The 17,224-nt window shown below is 45.0% G+C and overlaps 1 protein-coding gene across 1 annotated transcript in view; it reads left to right on the forward strand.

Annotated features, from left to right (window-relative positions):
• Window positions 1-2,398: 2,398 nt before the first annotated feature.
• LOC146854842 (butyrophilin subfamily 2 member A1-like) overlaps window positions 2,399-17,224 on the forward strand; it is a 181,182-nt gene continuing 166,356 nt past the window's right edge. Inside the window, exon 1 of the mRNA XM_085652217.1 lies at window positions 2,399-2,444. The gene's annotated coding sequence lies outside the window, so the exon portion shown is untranslated. The remainder of the gene's footprint in view (window positions 2,445-17,224) is intronic.

Raw genomic sequence — 17,224 nt, forward strand, 5'->3', positions numbered from 1 at the left:
ATTTGCATATTATACAGTACGCTCGATATAAGAATTACCCTTGGGAGGCAGCAATGTATAACAAAGAATTTTGTATGGTATGTAAAGTTTGTCTCTTTTTTAAATGAATTGATGTGTTTTTGTGGACCTCCGTAGGAGTTCCAAACCAAAATATTGAATTGAATTGCACTGTACCCCGCTCGACGCTTACAATGTGGCTTCTAGTGCTGTGCTCCGCTCGCAATGTGGCTTCTAGTGCTGTGCTCCGCTCGCAATGTGGCTTCTTGTGCTGTGCTCCGCTCGCAATGTGGCTTCTTGCGCTGTGCTCTGCTTGATTCTTGCACTATGGCTTCTAGCACTGCACTCCACTCGACGCTTGCATTGTGGCTTCTTGCGTTTTACTGTGCTCAAAGCTTGCACTGTGGTTCTTATGTTGTACTCTGCTCGATGCTTGCAATGTGGCTTCTTGCGCTGTACGCCACTCAACGCTTGCAATGTGGCTTCTTGCACTGTACTCTGCTCAACGCTTGCACTGTAGCTTCTTGCGCTGTACGCCACTCAACGCTTGCAATGTGGCTTCTTGCACTGTACTCTGCTCAACGCTTGCACTGTAGCTTCTTGCGCTGTACGCCACTCAACGCTTGCAATGTGGCTTCTTGCACTGTACTCTGCTCCACGCTTGTACTGTAGCTTCTTGCGCTGTACGCCACTCAACGCTTGCAATGTGGCTTCTTGCACTGTACTCTGCTCCACGCTTGTACTGTAGCTTCTTGCGCTGTACGCCACTCAACGCTTGCAATGTGACTTCTTGCACTGTACTCTGCTCCACGCTTGCACTGTAGCTTCTTGCGCTGTACGCCACTCAACGCTTGCAATGTGGCTTCTTGCACTGTACTCTGCTCCACGCTTGCACTGTAGCTTCTTGCGCTGTACGCCACTCAACGCTTGCAATGTGGCTTCTTGCACTGTACTCTGCTCCACGCTTGCACTGTAGCTTCTTGCACTGTACGCCACTCAACGCTTGCAATGTGGCTTCTTGCACTGTACTCTGCTCGATGCTTGCAATGTGGCTTCCTATGCTGTACTCTGCTCCACGCTTGCACGGAAGCCTCTTGCGCTGTCCTCTACTCGATGCTTGCTATATGGCTTCTTGCGCTGTAATCCGTATGATGCTTGCAATGTTGCTTCTTGCACTGTACTCCGCTCAACGCTTGCACTGTAGCTTCTTGCGCTGTACGCCACTCAACGCTTGCAATGTGGCTTCTTGCACTGTACTCTGCTCGATGCTTGCAATGTGGCTTCCTATGCTGTACTCTGCTCCACGCTTGCACGGAAGCCTCTTGCGCTGTCCTCTACTCGATGCTTGCTATATGGCTTCTTGCGCTGTAATCCGTATGATGCTTGCAATGTTGCTTCTTGTACTGTACTCCTCTTGCACTGCAGCTTCTTGGGCTGTACTCTGCTCCACGCTTGCACTGTAGCTTCTTGCGCTGTACTTTTCTCGATGCTTGCAATGTGGCTTCTTGCACTGTACTCTGCTCCACGCTTGCACTGTAGCTTCTTGCACTGTCCTCTGCTCGATGCTTGCAATATGGCTTCTTGCGCCGTACTCCACTCGACACTTGCAATGTGGCTTCTTGCACTGTACTCCTCTTGCATTGTGGCTTCTTGCGCTGTACTCTACTCCACGCTTGCACTGTAGCTTATTGCGCTGTACTCTGCTTGATGCTTGCAATGTGGCTTCTTGCGCTGTACTCTGCTCCAAGCTTGCACTGTAGCTTCTTGTGCTGTCCTCTGCTTGATGCTTGCAATGTGGCTTCTTGGACTGTACTCCTTTTGCACTGTGGCTTCTTGCACTGTACTCCCGGTCATTCCTTTACTTGTTGCCACCTCTGTCACACTGCAACTGCAGGTATTGCCGCTCTCTGCTACCTGCCACACCTGCCATACTTGCCACAGCTACCACCAAAACTTGCCACAGCTACCACGGACTGCCATTGGACCACAAGTCCCAGGGGCATAGCGAACTCGTGGCAGGAACCGCGAACCATCTTCGCACCAGCTGGCGCATAAAGCACCGTCAGGGCTCCCACGGCGCGGGACGCCCGGTCATTCCTTTACTTGTCACCTCTGTCACGCTGCAACCGCAGCTATTGCTGCTCTCTGCTACCTGCCACACCTGCCATACTTACCACAGCTACCGCCAAAACTTGCCACAGCTACCGCGGAATACCATTGGACCACAAGTCCCAGGAGAATAGTGAACTCGCGGCAGGAACCGCGCACCGTCTTCGCGCCAACTGGTGCATAAAGCACCGCCAGGGTTCCTGCGGAGCGGGACGCGCGCGGGTTCGCCCTGGCGAAGCCCGGGCCAAGGGTAGGCCCGTCCTTGCCCGTCATCGGCCGGAAGAGGCAGGGCTGGGCCACGGCTCTTGGTTGTTTGTTGTGACATTTTCTGTTTGAAGGTACTGTACCCCTGATTTTTTCATATGGACTGACAAAGGGAACTGTCTGCATTTGTACCTGTGCTGGACCAATTGAAAACCAAGTTTATTGGCTGACCATCTGTGTATCTGTAACCACGAGGGACTCTGTGAAAGTATTGATAGTCTCTATTGTATGAAGTGTGTGACTGAGTCTAGGATTAAGTTCTGCAATAGTAATCAAGGAGATATAATTAATTCTATTAACTTATCAAACGCGTAATTGGATCAGTATGGGGAAGAGAAAAACATCAACCATACCACAAAAGAAGCAGAGTAAAACGGGGGAAGGTCCTTGTCTATCTTTATTAAATTACCTGACAGGTGCAATGGGTGCAATAGAAAAGCAAATTTTAACTGTAGAAGAGGCCATGAACCCAGATAAGAACAATATTGTAGAGGGTCCCACCGTATCTGTTAGTGATAATGACAAAGTGATAAATGATCACCAGGTGGGAATGCTTAGTGGTCTAGACGGACTAGATGGTAGAAATGGGTGTGTCGTGAATATCTCAGATCATGTCATAGATAGTGATTCTGAGAGAGATCCCCAACCGCCTTCGAAGCGACCTAGAAATCCAGATAATCTACCAAAGCAGAAGAGAGACACCAGTTTAAAGGGTCCGGTAACTATTTAAAGCAAACAAAAGCACCAAAAAAGGGCAGGACTCCTGCATTGAGTAAAATGTGTGGCTGGGAAAAGGCGCTAGCCAGTTCTGATTCCCACACACAGAATGAAGTTCTAAAAGTGAGAAATAAATTGGAAGCTCTTGATATTTATCTGAGGGAAACTCTAAATAAAATGAGTGGAAGATTTGGGGCTATAGAAGATGTTTTATCCAAATGCCATAATAGATGTGAGTTTCTACCCGAGTCCAATGACACACAGTGCGTTCGAAGAGTGAATACTCATTTAGATTCTAGTATTCACACAAACACTCTTATTCCAAGTGTTCAATTGACAACTGGAAACAGAATTGTGGGGACTTGTCCCAAGCCAATTGCCCGTAGTGGAAGTATAGATAATCAGATAGGGGGGCCAAAGGTGATGAAAGATCTTAGAGCAATGGAGGGCCCGGAGCTTGAAAAACAAGTGATGTATATAGATTTACCTCCGGCGGCGACCCCCTACACAGTGGTATTAGCTAATGTCCCTAGATTACGAAAGGGGATGGTAGAGTCATGTGAAAGTTTGAGAAACAAATCGCTATCTTGGCTTGGGGCTAGGACTGATTTAACTGATAGACTCTTTATAGAGTTTAAAATGGCAAGAAGGGTGAGTTGGATAGTAAGGGGTCGTAAGGATCTGGCTGGCGATTGTGTGATATTAAATTTTAAGACCCCACACTTAATTCAGTCAATCTTGAGTAGGGTGGGCAATAGTCCAATTTCGGCAGAACAGATTAATGTTGTTCCACTAGGATATTTCTATAAACCTAGCCATTTTGACTATGGAGTACAGAGTAGGGTGGTCCCGTTGATAAATCACAGTACAAGATATGGCATACCCACTCATAATCGTTTTAATGTACTACCTAGCCTGGAAGAAGTGGACTGACAGAAGGGGTCGGACAATAACGGAGTCAAATCTAAGTATTTGAATAATGCATTTGGGAAACCCACTGTTGCCTTAACTCCTAACATAAGCATTAGGGAAGAAGTGCCAAGGACTTGGGAGGCTGAGTATGCTACGGGGAGAGTAGACTTATTTGGTCTACATGATATTACAGTATATCATGATACACTAGATATAGATTTGGCAGAGAGTATCTGTAAGGGAAATATCACAACTATTAATGATGCGAGTTTTATTCCCCCATTAACTATGACTGTGCCAATATTATCCACCTCATTGGAGGACAACACTATGATGTCAAGTGAAGAGGAAAGTTCGGATTTTAATATAGGTGTCAGAGGAAATGAGAGATGTAATTTTATGTTTTGGAATGTTGCTGGTTTAAAATCAAAGATGACAAATGGACCGTGGAATGAGTTTATACAGCAATTTGATCTCATCAGTCTGTAGGAAACGTGGGCGGTTGAGCCGACCCATATTAATGGCTATGAAACTGTATATACACCCGCCATAGCCTCCATGCATGGTAGAGCTAAAGGGGGGCTCTGCACTTATGTTTCGAGTCTAGCTAAGTAAAAAAAAATTGACATGTTGTTCGAGGATAGTGTTTATCAAATCATTAGTCTAGTGGTAGATACAAGCTGCACAGTAATAACAGTGAACTATTATAACAATGTTCCCTACAATTTATTAGAAGGGATTGTAAGGACTATTTGCTGTCATTTGCAAAATTTGCAGGAGGTAGGGAGTAAAGATTTGATTATAGTTTGGGGGGGATTTTAACATTCGGATACCGGGATTTGCGGAGTCACATATGATATGGAGACTATTTTCCCCCATTTTCCGCATACAAGGTATGGTGATAGTTTAAATGAAATTGTATTTCAATTTGATTTGGGATTTGCCAACACTTTAAGTAGTCCTCCCGTTCCCTTTGGTCCTACTTTTAACGGTCGTGGAATTTTTTCTACAATAGATTTCATCTTGGTTTCAAATCGGTATTGTTCAGGTATCGTTGACGTTTGTAATCACCAGATTGCACTAAGTGACCATTTTGCACAGAGTGTGGGTATCTCCCTATTTAGTCAAGAGATGAGAAAGGCTAATAGCCTCAATCTTATATTGGAGAATGAATGTCTGACAGAATATCGACAGACAGAAAATCGACCTACAAAAATATCGACACAAAAATATCGATGACAAGAATATCGAGATCCTATCTACAACATGGTAAGTACAAAAATATCGAAAATAAAATATAGAATGTCAAAAATATCGTTATTAAAAATATAAAGTATTTTTTAGTTAAAAAAAAATATGTAAAATAAACCAAATAATACTTATAAATAAAATAAACATAATTAAATATATGTTATAATGTTTAAAATTAATAATTAATATATATAATGTAATAAAACATTAAACATATACATATAATATATAATATATATACTTACTTAATAATACATTTTAATGATTGTTTTAATAACTTAAAACTTGTTAAAAATTATTATACATTACAAATACATCATACACATAAAACAATAACATGAATAAAAATTAAATAATTATATATAACACATTTAAAAAATTACATTTAATTTGAATATTGTTAAAATTAATTATATATTACATTAGCTAAAATAATACAAAAAATATTAAATAGCACCGACAATAAAACTACTACTTCAGCTCCAAAAAAAAACAGTAAAGAAAATGTTGGATAGCGTAGAGCTAAAAATTACTATTTCCACTCCAGGGAGTGTAACAATAGGGAAAGTGTTGGATAGCGTAGGGGTAAAAATTACTATTCCCACTCCAGAGAGTGCAACAGTAGGGAAAGTGTTGGATAGCGGAGGGGTAAAAATTACTATTCCAACTCCAGAGAGTGCAACAGTAGGGAAAGTGTTGGATAGCGTAGGGGTAAAAATTACTATTCCAACTCCACAGAGTGCAACAGTAGGGAAAGTGTTGCATAGCCTAGGGGTAAAAATTACTATTCCCACTCCAGAGAGTGCAACAGTAGGGAAAGTGTTGGATAGCGTAGGGGTAAAAATTACTATTCCCACTCCAGAGAGTGCAACAGTAGGGAAAGTTTTGGATAGCGTAGGGGTAAAAATTACTATTCCAACTCCAGAGAGTGCAACAGTAGGGAAAGTGTTGGATAGCGTAGGGGTAAAAATTACTATTCCAACTCCAGAGAGTGCAACAGTAGGGAAAGTGTTGGATAGCGTAAGGGTAAAAATTACTATTCCAACTCCAGAGAGTGCAACAGTAGGGAAAGTGTTGGATAGCGTAGGGGTAAAAATTACTATTCCCACTCCAGAGAGTGCAACAGTAGGGAAAGTGTTGGATCGTGTAGGGGTAAAAATTACTATTCCAACTCCACAGAGTGCAACAGTAGGGAAAGTGTTGGATAGCGACGGGGTAAAAATTACTATTCCCACTCCAGAGAGTGCAACAGCAGGGAAAGTATTGGATAGCGTAGAGGTAAAAATTACTATTCCAACTCCAGAGAATGCAACAGTACAGAAAGTGTCGGATAGCGTAGGGATAAAATTTACTATTCCAACTCCAGAGGGTGCAACAGTAGGGAAAGTGTTGGATAGCGTAGAAGTTAAAAATAACATAGTTATAAATAAAATAATTATTTAAAATAATTAGTGATTTAATTATTAAATAACTCAAAATTATTTACAAATACCAATAAATAATTATTACAAACATAACTACCAAAGAATAATTAATTAACAATACATTAATAATAAATACCAAAAAATAATAATTAATAAATATTAATTACCAAATAATAAATATTAAACGATAAAATATTTTTCATAACCAAAAACATATGAATTATTAAAAAGTAAATACCAATTAAAATATATTTAACCATTTAAAAAAACTATATAGCCCAAAATACTATTTATGAAACATTAATTACCAATTAAAAAATATTGAACTATTAAATATTTTTCATACGCCAAAATAATAAATATTACACATTAATTACCAATTAATAATTACTTATTAATATATTAATTAGAAATATCAATGCATAATATTTAATTATATTTAATTCCCAATTAATGATTAATCAACAATTAATTATTTTTCATAACCAAAATATTATAATTTAAAATATTTACCAATTAATAATTATTGTCCAATTAATTAATTATCAATACCCAACAACTAATTTAATAATTACTTAATTAGATTTCAATTACTTCCAACACTATTCCCCTATAAACGCACGACACACTCCACTAATAAAATAATACACTTAACATAATTATCAATTAATCAACTAATTAAAACTAATTGCCAATTAATAAAAAATAATTACCAATTAATACTTAATTACCAATAATATAATTATCAATACCAATAAATGAAAATAAATTATTAATTAATTACAATTACATTACTTCCCACCCTATTCCCCTATAAACCCACAACCCGCTACAGAACTTAAACGCAAAAATTTATTAATATCAATTTATAATTCCTACAAATGTATAATTAATTCCATATAATTAAATTACTTCCCACCCTATTCCCCTATAAACCCACAACCCGCTACAGAACTTAAACGCAAAAAATAATTAAAATTAATTTATAATTCCTAAAAATGTATAATTAATTCCATATAATTAAATTACTTCCCACCCTATTCCCCTATAAACCCACAACCCGCTACGGTACTAAAACACAAAATTGACTTAAAAAACCATTGTTAACATATAAAAATTGTATACATATATGTTAAAACCAGTAGAACACTTAACTAAAAACATATAACACATACATATTAAATACATAATAAAATACATAACAATAATATAAATATCGATATTAGTAACATCAATATTAGTAAAATCGATATATTTGATGTCGATATTACTAACTTCGATATTACTAACATCGATATTAAAATACTTACCTTAGGATCGATATTCTGTCCATAGATATTATTGACATCGATATTCTGTCCCATCGATATTTAAAACTCGATATTTGTGTAGGTAGATATTTTTGTTTCGATATTTTGGCTGCTCACCTTGGAGAATATATCCCTATCTAGGCAAAATGGCTATACTTTAAGCTGGGATAAAGTGGAACCTAAAGAGTTTATGGTTGATGTTGTAACAAATTGTTATGATAAGATCATGGTCTGCCTGGATGATAATACCACACCTAAAGAAATTGTGGATGGTCTTAATGATATTACAGACCATATTAAGAGGGCACTTACTGTTAATGTAAATAGTAGGAAAAGAAACCAAAGGAAAAAAGGATGGTTTGATCCAAATTGTACTAGGGCCTATAGAAAGCTTAAGCATGCTCTACACATGGAAGAAAATGCCAGGGAAAAGATCAGCGAGGCCCGGAGGGAGTACAAGTGTGTCCTAAAAGATAGAAGAGATATGTTAAGAGCAGAGGCGTGGATAGCTCTACGAGAAGACTCTAGTGCTAGAGATTCCAGCGCCTTTTGGAAGGCAGTTAAAGCACCATTCCTTAGAGAGAAGGGCATAGCAACAATTGAGGTGGCAATTCCAGAGCATCGGTGGATAGAGCATTTCTCATCTCTGTATGATGAGTTATCTCTAGAGTCACATGATAGTATAGTTGCTGAGGTGGAGCATGGTATATTTTTTAGGGATCAAGGAAAAGTGCTCTTTTTTGAGCTAAGTGAGGTAAACCTGCCATTGCTACTAGTTCGGGTGGGAAGGCAGCAGGGCCGGATGGTGTCCCTGTTGACATTTTTAAAGCTAACATTGCTTTATGGGGTCCATTGTTGACACAAGTGTTCAATGCCTGTAGTTCTGCTGGCTTTGTTTTGACATGGTATGAGTCCATCCTTGTACCTATATTTAAAAAGGGGGATAGGACAGAGCTGCCGTGTTACCGACCGATATCATTGTTGGACTCAACAGTGAAAATTGTGGGTCGGGTTATATTGAACAGACTCCAGGATTAGGCGAAGGAACGGTCTGTGATAAGTGATCTGCAGTTTGGCTTCCGTAAGAAGTTAGGCACAATTGAGCAGGGCCTTAATTTAAACATTGTGATGAATAAGTACATTAACCCCTTCGCTGCGGCGGGAATTCCGCCGCAGCGCTGGAGGGTGTGGGGGGGCAGCGCGGTGGCGCTGTGCTCATGACAGAGCCACTCCGTCATGAGCCACGGTTGAGCTGTGCTCATGACGGAGCGGTTCCGTCATGACTCCGCCCAGTTGCATTGTCCCCCCGCACAGGCGGGGAAACAGCGCCGCGTGGGCGGACCGGCCGCCAACGGTTGCGGCATGACGGAACCGCTCCGTCATGAGCACACGGCAACCGTGGCTCATGACGGAGCGGGGAAGGGGTTAAAGCAAAAAATGGAGCCCTGTACTTGGCCTTTGTCGACTTATCATCGGCGTTTGATTGCATAAGGCACAACAAACTCTGGTTGATTTTAGAGGAGCTGGGTGTCGAACCAGTTTTAATTTCCTTTCTAACAGAACTATGCTTAGAGGCAAAGGCACGGGTACGGTTCGGGGTGGGAGGTGAATGTGCTGGACATTTTAAAGTGAAGCGTGGCGTGAGGCAAGGTTGCGTCCTCGCCCCGTTTCTTTTCACCTTGTACATAAATAACCTTGAAAAGGTTTTAGTTCAGGAATGTAAGGACCTACCAGAGGCTGGTAAATGCCCAATTCCCGCATTGTTATATGCTAACGATGCGGTCCTAATGGCCTGTACACCATTGGGACTACAAAGGGTCGTACCCAGATTTGCAAATTTTATGTCAGAACGGGGCCTTACTATTAATTCATCTAAAACTTTTATTATGAATTGTGGGTCAGGATGTATAAAGACTAGATCAATCTTTATTGATGGATAACGGATCGAAAGTACAAAGACATTTTCCTACCTTGGAATTTTATTTGATCGTACGGGGTCATGGGTGCAGGCTGTTAAAGCAAGGAGATTATTGAATATAAAGACCTTATCTGCACTATCAAATTTTAGCAGGAAATTAGGCAGACGTCTCACAGTGGAACTGTTAAACATCTATAAAGCGAAATGTGTTACTGTCGCATCATATGGAGCTGGCATATGTGGGTATGCGGACGTTAGTTCTTTGCAGGCAGCTGAAAATATGTTTTTAAGATTTTTGTTAATGGTTCCTAACAGCACCTCCTCTTTTATATGCCACACAGAACTAGGTTTGTCATATTTAGAAGACATCATAAAAATCCAACCGGTTCTGTTGTGGCATAGGATATGGACAACAGAGGAAACAAATTTTAATCGTGGGGTTTTAGAAGACTGTAGGGGCCTAGATGGGGTGATACACATTAGATGGCTGTTTTATGTTAAATCTTTTCTATAGGGGGCGGAGCCAAGATGGCGGAGTGAGCAGTCGTCCTGCTCCGGAGCTCCCGCCGAGGCTGGATCTAGCACTGGCTGCCAAGTCGTCATTAGCATCGACGGTACCGGCACAGCATTCCTCAGAGTCCCGGGACCCGTCCTGCCTGCAGAGGTTCCGAGTTCGGCTGCCGGGGGCGATTTCCGGCACGAGTCACGAGAGGCGGCGCGTGGCGGCACTGAGGCCGCGCGGGTGAGGCCGGACCCGACAGAGGAACCGGAGGACTGAGGAGCGGCGGCGGAGGCCTCTGGCGCCCGAAATGGAGGGTGAACACCGGTGATCCCCGGAGAGGCAGCAGTACAGGAGGTGAGGCCATCTTGGAGAGCCGGGGGCGGCGCTCGAGCCGGGACTGAACAGCAGGAGGCCCGTTGCGGGCTGCGAGGCCTGGGCCTAGATCTGACACGGGGCAGGGGTCTGCGAGGATCGAGGTCGCGCACCCGCCCACCCCCGACACGCCGCAACAGCAGACGAAGTGGCGGGCTGCACGGAGGACAGCTAAGACAGGCAGCGCTGGGGAGATACTCGCACCCGGTGAGAGTCAAGGCAGTACAGAGACGGTGTTGTGCGGGGGCCCGTTGCATGCTCCTTTCCCCCCCCCAGGCGACGGCCCGGGGACGATCGGCACGGGGACTTTGGGGGCCTGGGGTTCGCGTCCCGGCGGACCTCTGAGCTGTGAATACTGAGTTTGGCCGGAGTGGAGCTTGGCCTGAGGCATTGCCCGTGACTCCGCGGGATACAGCAGGGTGCGGGACCAGGCGGCCCGGAGAGTGACCTACTGATTGAGGAGCCAGGCCAGGATTGGGAGGCCAGAGGCAGGCCTCGAGCGCTATTCCCCCCTCCCTGGCACCGGAGTGAACGGCTGGGGCCCGTTCGCAGCTATGGGGGGCCTCTGGCCATCTGGGCGCTGTGGCCCGCGGGGCACCCGCCGCACGACGGAAAGTGTGGTCTGGCAAGCTGGGGGCAAGGCGGGCAGGCTGCGTCCCTATACATAATAGCAGTGCGGCAAACGAGTGCCAGAGGATTCCAGAAGACTGACGCCCGCATCGGCGGTGCGGTGGCAACCTGAGATCGCGGTCAGAACAAGCAGGGGCGGAGGTGCATCCGGGACGTCCCACGCACACCGGGGATCCAGAGGCAGGGGACACACGGGCGGCTAAGAACGCTGGAACAACCGTGAGCGGAGGTGGGGGTCTTGGATCGCCCGCTGTCTCCCGGGGGTCGGTCGGGCCTGGTTCTCCGACGGAAGGCTGGTGAAGAGGGGACGGGACCTCCGCACGATAATCCGGCGGGCCCGGGGGAGGCACGATGTCCAACTCCAGGAAGCGGCAGGACAAATTTATCAAGGATCTGTTTTCCAAGACCTCAGACGGGAGGATGGTCGCTGCCGCAGACTCTCTGGGCTCGGGGCGGGTGACGCCGGGGGCTTGAGGCTCGGAGCCCATCACCAAGGCCTTTCTGGAATCGATGTTTGTGGCATTGCGGAAGGATATCCAAACCTTCAAGCAGGAGTTCACGTTTGAACTCAAGGAGGTCCGTCGCGACGTGGATGGCATCGGGGAGAGGGTCGCAGATCTGGAGGGCAAGAGCGATGGAAGAGATGAGGAAATGGCGAATCTACAGCAGGAGATCATTCAACTGAACGATCAGCAGGTGGACCTTCAGGTCCACCTTGAGGACCTTGAAAATCGCTTCCGTCGCCATAAGATTCGCATCAGGGGAGTGCAGGTGGACGACACCTCGAAGGATCTTTTTGCCTATGCAAGGGAGCTCTTCAACCACATCCTGGAACGACCTTTGGGCACGGACTTGGTGATAGATCGGGCCCATAGGGTGGGTCCCCCCAGAGCGCCGTCAGCCCCCCGTCAGACATTCTGGTGTGTGTGCAGGACTACCGCACTAAAGAGCTGATAATGCAAAAAGCACGAAAGCTGCACCCTTTACAGTTTCGCGAACACAAACCGGTGCTGTACCAGGACTTATCCGCTCTCACGCTGCAAAAAAGGCGCCTATTCAAACCCATCACAACACACCTCCAGAGCAATAAAATTCCATATAGCTGGGGTCACCCCTTCCGCTTGGTGTTTCGTAAGGATGACAAGCTCTACCAGCTGCGTTCTCTGTCTGAGGCTAGCAAATTGCTGGGGGTGGCCCTCCCGGACAAAGAGGGCAGTGAGGGAACCCCCAGGTCAGGAGCAGAGACCGCTGGGCCTCGATGGCGTCAACAGGGATGTAAACGCCGCCCCAAGAAACCGCCGGCGGCGGAGATCGCGAGGGGCCGCCTAGCGGCACTGGAGGCGGTATCCACGGACTTTTCTGATCCTAATATTGGCTGACCCGGTTACGGACGGTACCTGGGAGACTTTGTTTTTTATATCCAGATCTCTGGCGGGAGGGGGGCTCCCTTCCACTGTTGGAGGATACACCCCAATGACTTTTCACCAATCACAGACGAGTGATGGACTCTTTGGTTACAGTTATTATGGTATTTTGTTGGTTTTGTGGGTTTTTTGCGGGGTGGGGGAGGGAGAGAGTTCAATGCTGCGACTTCCCCTTTCTTTTCGGGTTAGCGCGACCCTCTGCATCCCCAGGTCTCTGATATGTTTACACACTGGATGCTCCAGAACCATGATACACGACGCCTCACAGTTGCGGTGTCCCCCATGCGACACACGTCATGCCACCCACCACACTTAAGATACTGACCCTGAATGTCCGGGGTCTTAATAACCCAGTTAAACGTAGGGCGGTCCTCTCCTGCTTAGAAAATTCCCACGCTGATCTTTGTCTACTGCAGGAAACCCACCTGCTAGCACTGGATTGCCATCGTCTTAAGTCCCGAAAGTTTCCCCGGCAGTTCTTCTCCTCAGGGCCTACTAAAACGGTGGGGGTGGCGATTCTAGTGGCGCAGCGGTTTCAGGGGGAAGTTTTGCATACAGTGGCTGAGATCAGGGGGCGCCTACTGGCATACCGCTTTACCCTCGGAGGAGTGTCGTTCACGATTGGCTCTCTGTACGCCCCGAATGAGGGGTCGGAGCGTTTCTTACATTCTGCACTTACAGAAGCCACAGCTACACCTGATCGCAATGTCATCCTTGGGGGGGACCTCAATTTGGTTTTCGATAACGCTCAGGACAGGTCCAGCCAGCGCTCACATCAGGCTGGGGCGATTTCTACGGAGGGGCTTGCGCGTCTGCAGGCCTTGGGGTTATGCGATTTATGGCGATGCATGCATCCTCAAGACAGAGAATACTCCTTTTATTCTAATGCGCATAAGACCTACGCCAGACTGGACAACTTCTTAGTATCTGCATCGGCACGGGAGCTCTCGACAGCAGCTGCCATAGGAGTTGCGTCTCTATCAGATCATGCTCCGGTGATGGTGACTTTCGCCCTCCCGCCCATGTCGCGTCCACCTAGGGTGTGGCGTCTTAGGGATGCTCTCCTGCATAGGGAAGAGGTGATTAAATGCATTCGAAGCCGCATTCAGGACTATCTACAACATAACGATAACCCAAACACTACACGGGCCACGCAATGCGCAGCGCTGAAGGCGGTTCTTCGAGGGGAGTTTATCTCGATCTCGACGGCGGACAATAGGGAGTGAGAGTGCAAAAGGACGGAGCTTACACAGCAGGTCCGGGAACTCGAACGGGTGCATCAGCGGACGGGAGCTCCGAGAATATGGCGGCAACTCAAGGCCGCCCGCCAACAGCTAACGGCACTTGACCAAGACAGGGCAGAGTTTGCAGCACTGAGGTTGCTTAACTCCTAACATAAGCATTAGGGAAGAAGTGCCAAGGACTTGGGAGGCTGAGTATGCTACGGGGAGAGTAGACTTATTTGGTCTACATGATATTACAGTATATCATGATACACTAGATATAGATTTGGCAGAGAGTATCTGTAAGGGAAATATCACAACTATTAATGATGCGAGTTTTATTCCCCCATTAACTATGACTGTGCCAATATTATCCACCTCATTGGAGGACAACACTATGATGTCAAGTGAAGAGGAAAGTTCGGATTTTAATATAGGTGTCAGAGGAAATGAGAGATGTAATTTTATGTTTTGGAATGTTGCTGGTTTAAAATCAAAGATGACAAATGGACCGTGGAATGAGTTTATACAGCAATTTGATCTCATCAGTCTGTAGGAAACGTGGGCGGTTGAGCCGACCCATATTAATGGCTATGAAACTGTATATACACCCGCCATAGCCTCCATGCATGGTAGAGCTAAAGGGGGGCTCTGCACTTATGTTTCGAGTCTAGCTAAATAAAAAAAAATTGACATGTTGTTCGAGGATAGTGTTTATCAAATCATTAGTCTAGTGGTAGATACAAGCTGCACAGTAATAACAGTGAACTATTATAACAATGTTCCCTACAATATATTAGAAGGGATTGTAAGGACTATTTGCTGTCATTTGCAAAATTTGCAGGAGGTAGGGAGTAAAGATTTGATTATAGTTTGGGGGGGATTTTAACATTCGGATACCGGGATTTGCGGAGTCACATATGATATGGAGACTATTTTCCCCCATTTTCCGTATACAAGGTATGGTGATAGTTTAAATGAAATTGTATTTCAATTTGATTTGGGATTTGCCAACACTTTAAGTAGTCCTCCCGTTCCCTTTGGTCCTACTTTTAACGGTCGTGGAATTTTTTCTACAATAGATTTCATCTTGGTTTCAAATCGGTATTGTTCAGGTATCGTTGACGTTTGTAAGCACCAGATTGCACTAAGTGACCATTTTGCACAGAGTGTGGGTATCTCCCTATTTAGTCAAGAGATGAGAAAGGCTAATAGCCTCAATCTTATATTGGAGAATATATCCCTATCTAGGCAAAATGGCTATACTTTAAGCTGGGATAAAGTGGAACCTAAAGAGTTTATGGTTGATGTTGTAACCAATTGTTATGATAAGATCATGGTCTGCCTGGATGATAATACCACACCTAAAGAAATTGTGGATGGTTTTAATGATATTACAGACCATATTAAGAGGGCACTTACTGTTAATGTAAATAGTAGGAAAAGAAACCAAAGGAAAAAAGGATGGTTTGATCCAAATTGTACTAGGGCCTATAGAAAGCTTAAGCATGCTCTACACATGGAAGAAAATGCCAGGGAAAAGATCAGCGAGGCCCGGAGGGAGTACAAGTGTGTCCTAAAAGATAGAAGAGATATGTTAAGAGCAGAGGCGTGGATAGCTCTACGAGAAGACTCTAGTGCTAGAGATTCCAGCGCCTTTTGGAAGGCAGTTAAAGCACCATTCCTTAGAGAGAAGGGCATAGCAACAATTGAGGTGGCAATTCCAGAGCATCGGTGGATAGAGCATTTCTCATCTCTGTATGATGAGTTATCTCTAGAGTCACATGATAGTATAGTTGCTGAGGTGGAGCATGGTATATTTTTTAGGGATCAAGGAAAAGTGCTCTTTTTTGAGCTAAGTGAGGTAAACCTGCCATTGCTACTAGTTCGGGTGGGAAGGCAGCAGGGCCGGATGGTGTCCCTGTTGACATTTTTAAAGCTAACATTGCTTTATGGGGTCCATTGTTGACACAAGTTTTCAATGCCTGTAGTTCTGCTGGCTTTGTTTTGACATGGTATGAGTCCATCCTTGTACCTATATTTAAAAAGGGGGATAGGACAGAGCTGCCGTGTTACCGACCGATATCATTGTTGGACTCAACAGTGAAAATTGTGGGTCGGGTTATATTGAACAGACTCCAGGATTAGGCGAAGGAACGGTCTGTGATAAGTGATCTGCAGTTTGGCTTCCGTAAGAAGTTAGGCACAATTGAGCAGGGCCTTAATTTAAACATTGTGATGAATAAGTACATTAACCCCTTCGCTGCGGCGGGAATTCCGCCGCAGCGCTGGGGGGGGGTGGGGGGGCAGCGCGGTGGCGCTGTGCTCATGACAGAGCCACTCCGTCATGAGCCACGGTTGAGCTGTGCTCATGACGGAGCGGTTCCGTCATGACTCCGCCCAGTTGCATTGTCCCCCCGCACAGGCGGGGAAACAGCGCCGCGTGGGCGGACCGGCCGCCAACGGTTGCGGCATGACGGAACCGCTCTGTCATGAGCACACGGCAACCGTGGCTCATGACGGAGCGGTTCCGTCATGAGCGGGGAAGGGGTTAAAGCAAAAAATGGAGCCCTGTACTTGGCCTTTGTCGACTTATCATCGGCGTTTGATTGCATAAGGCACAACAAACTCTGGTTGATTTTAGAGGAGCTGGGTGTCGAACCAGTTTTAATTTCCTTTCTAAGAGAACTATGCTTAGAGGCAAAGGCACGGGTACGGTTCGGGGTGGGAGGTGAATGTGCTGGACATTTTAAAGTGAAGCGTGGCGTGAGGCAAGGTTGCGTCCTCGCCCTGTTTCTTTTCACCTTGTACATAAATAACCTTGAAAAGGTTTTAGTTCAGGAATGTAAGGACCTACCAGAGGCTGGTAAATGCCCAATTCCCGCATTGTTATATGCTAACGATGCGGTCCTAATGGCCTGTACACCATTGGGACTACAAAGGGTCGTACCCAGATTTGCAAATTTTATGTCAGAACGGGGCCTTACTATTAATTCATCTAAAACTTTTATTATGAATTGTGGGTCAGGATGTATAAAGACTAGATCAATCTTTATTGATGGAAAACGGATCGAAAGTACACAGACATTTTCCTACCTTGGAATTTTATTTGATCGTACGGGGTTATGGGTGCAGGCTGTTAAAGCAAGGAGATTATTGAATATAAAGACC

This window comes from Triturus cristatus, chromosome 4_1 (genome assembly GCF_964204655.1).
Source record: "Triturus cristatus chromosome 4_1, aTriCri1.1, whole genome shotgun sequence".
Taxonomy (NCBI): domain Eukaryota; kingdom Metazoa; phylum Chordata; class Amphibia; order Caudata; family Salamandridae; genus Triturus; species Triturus cristatus.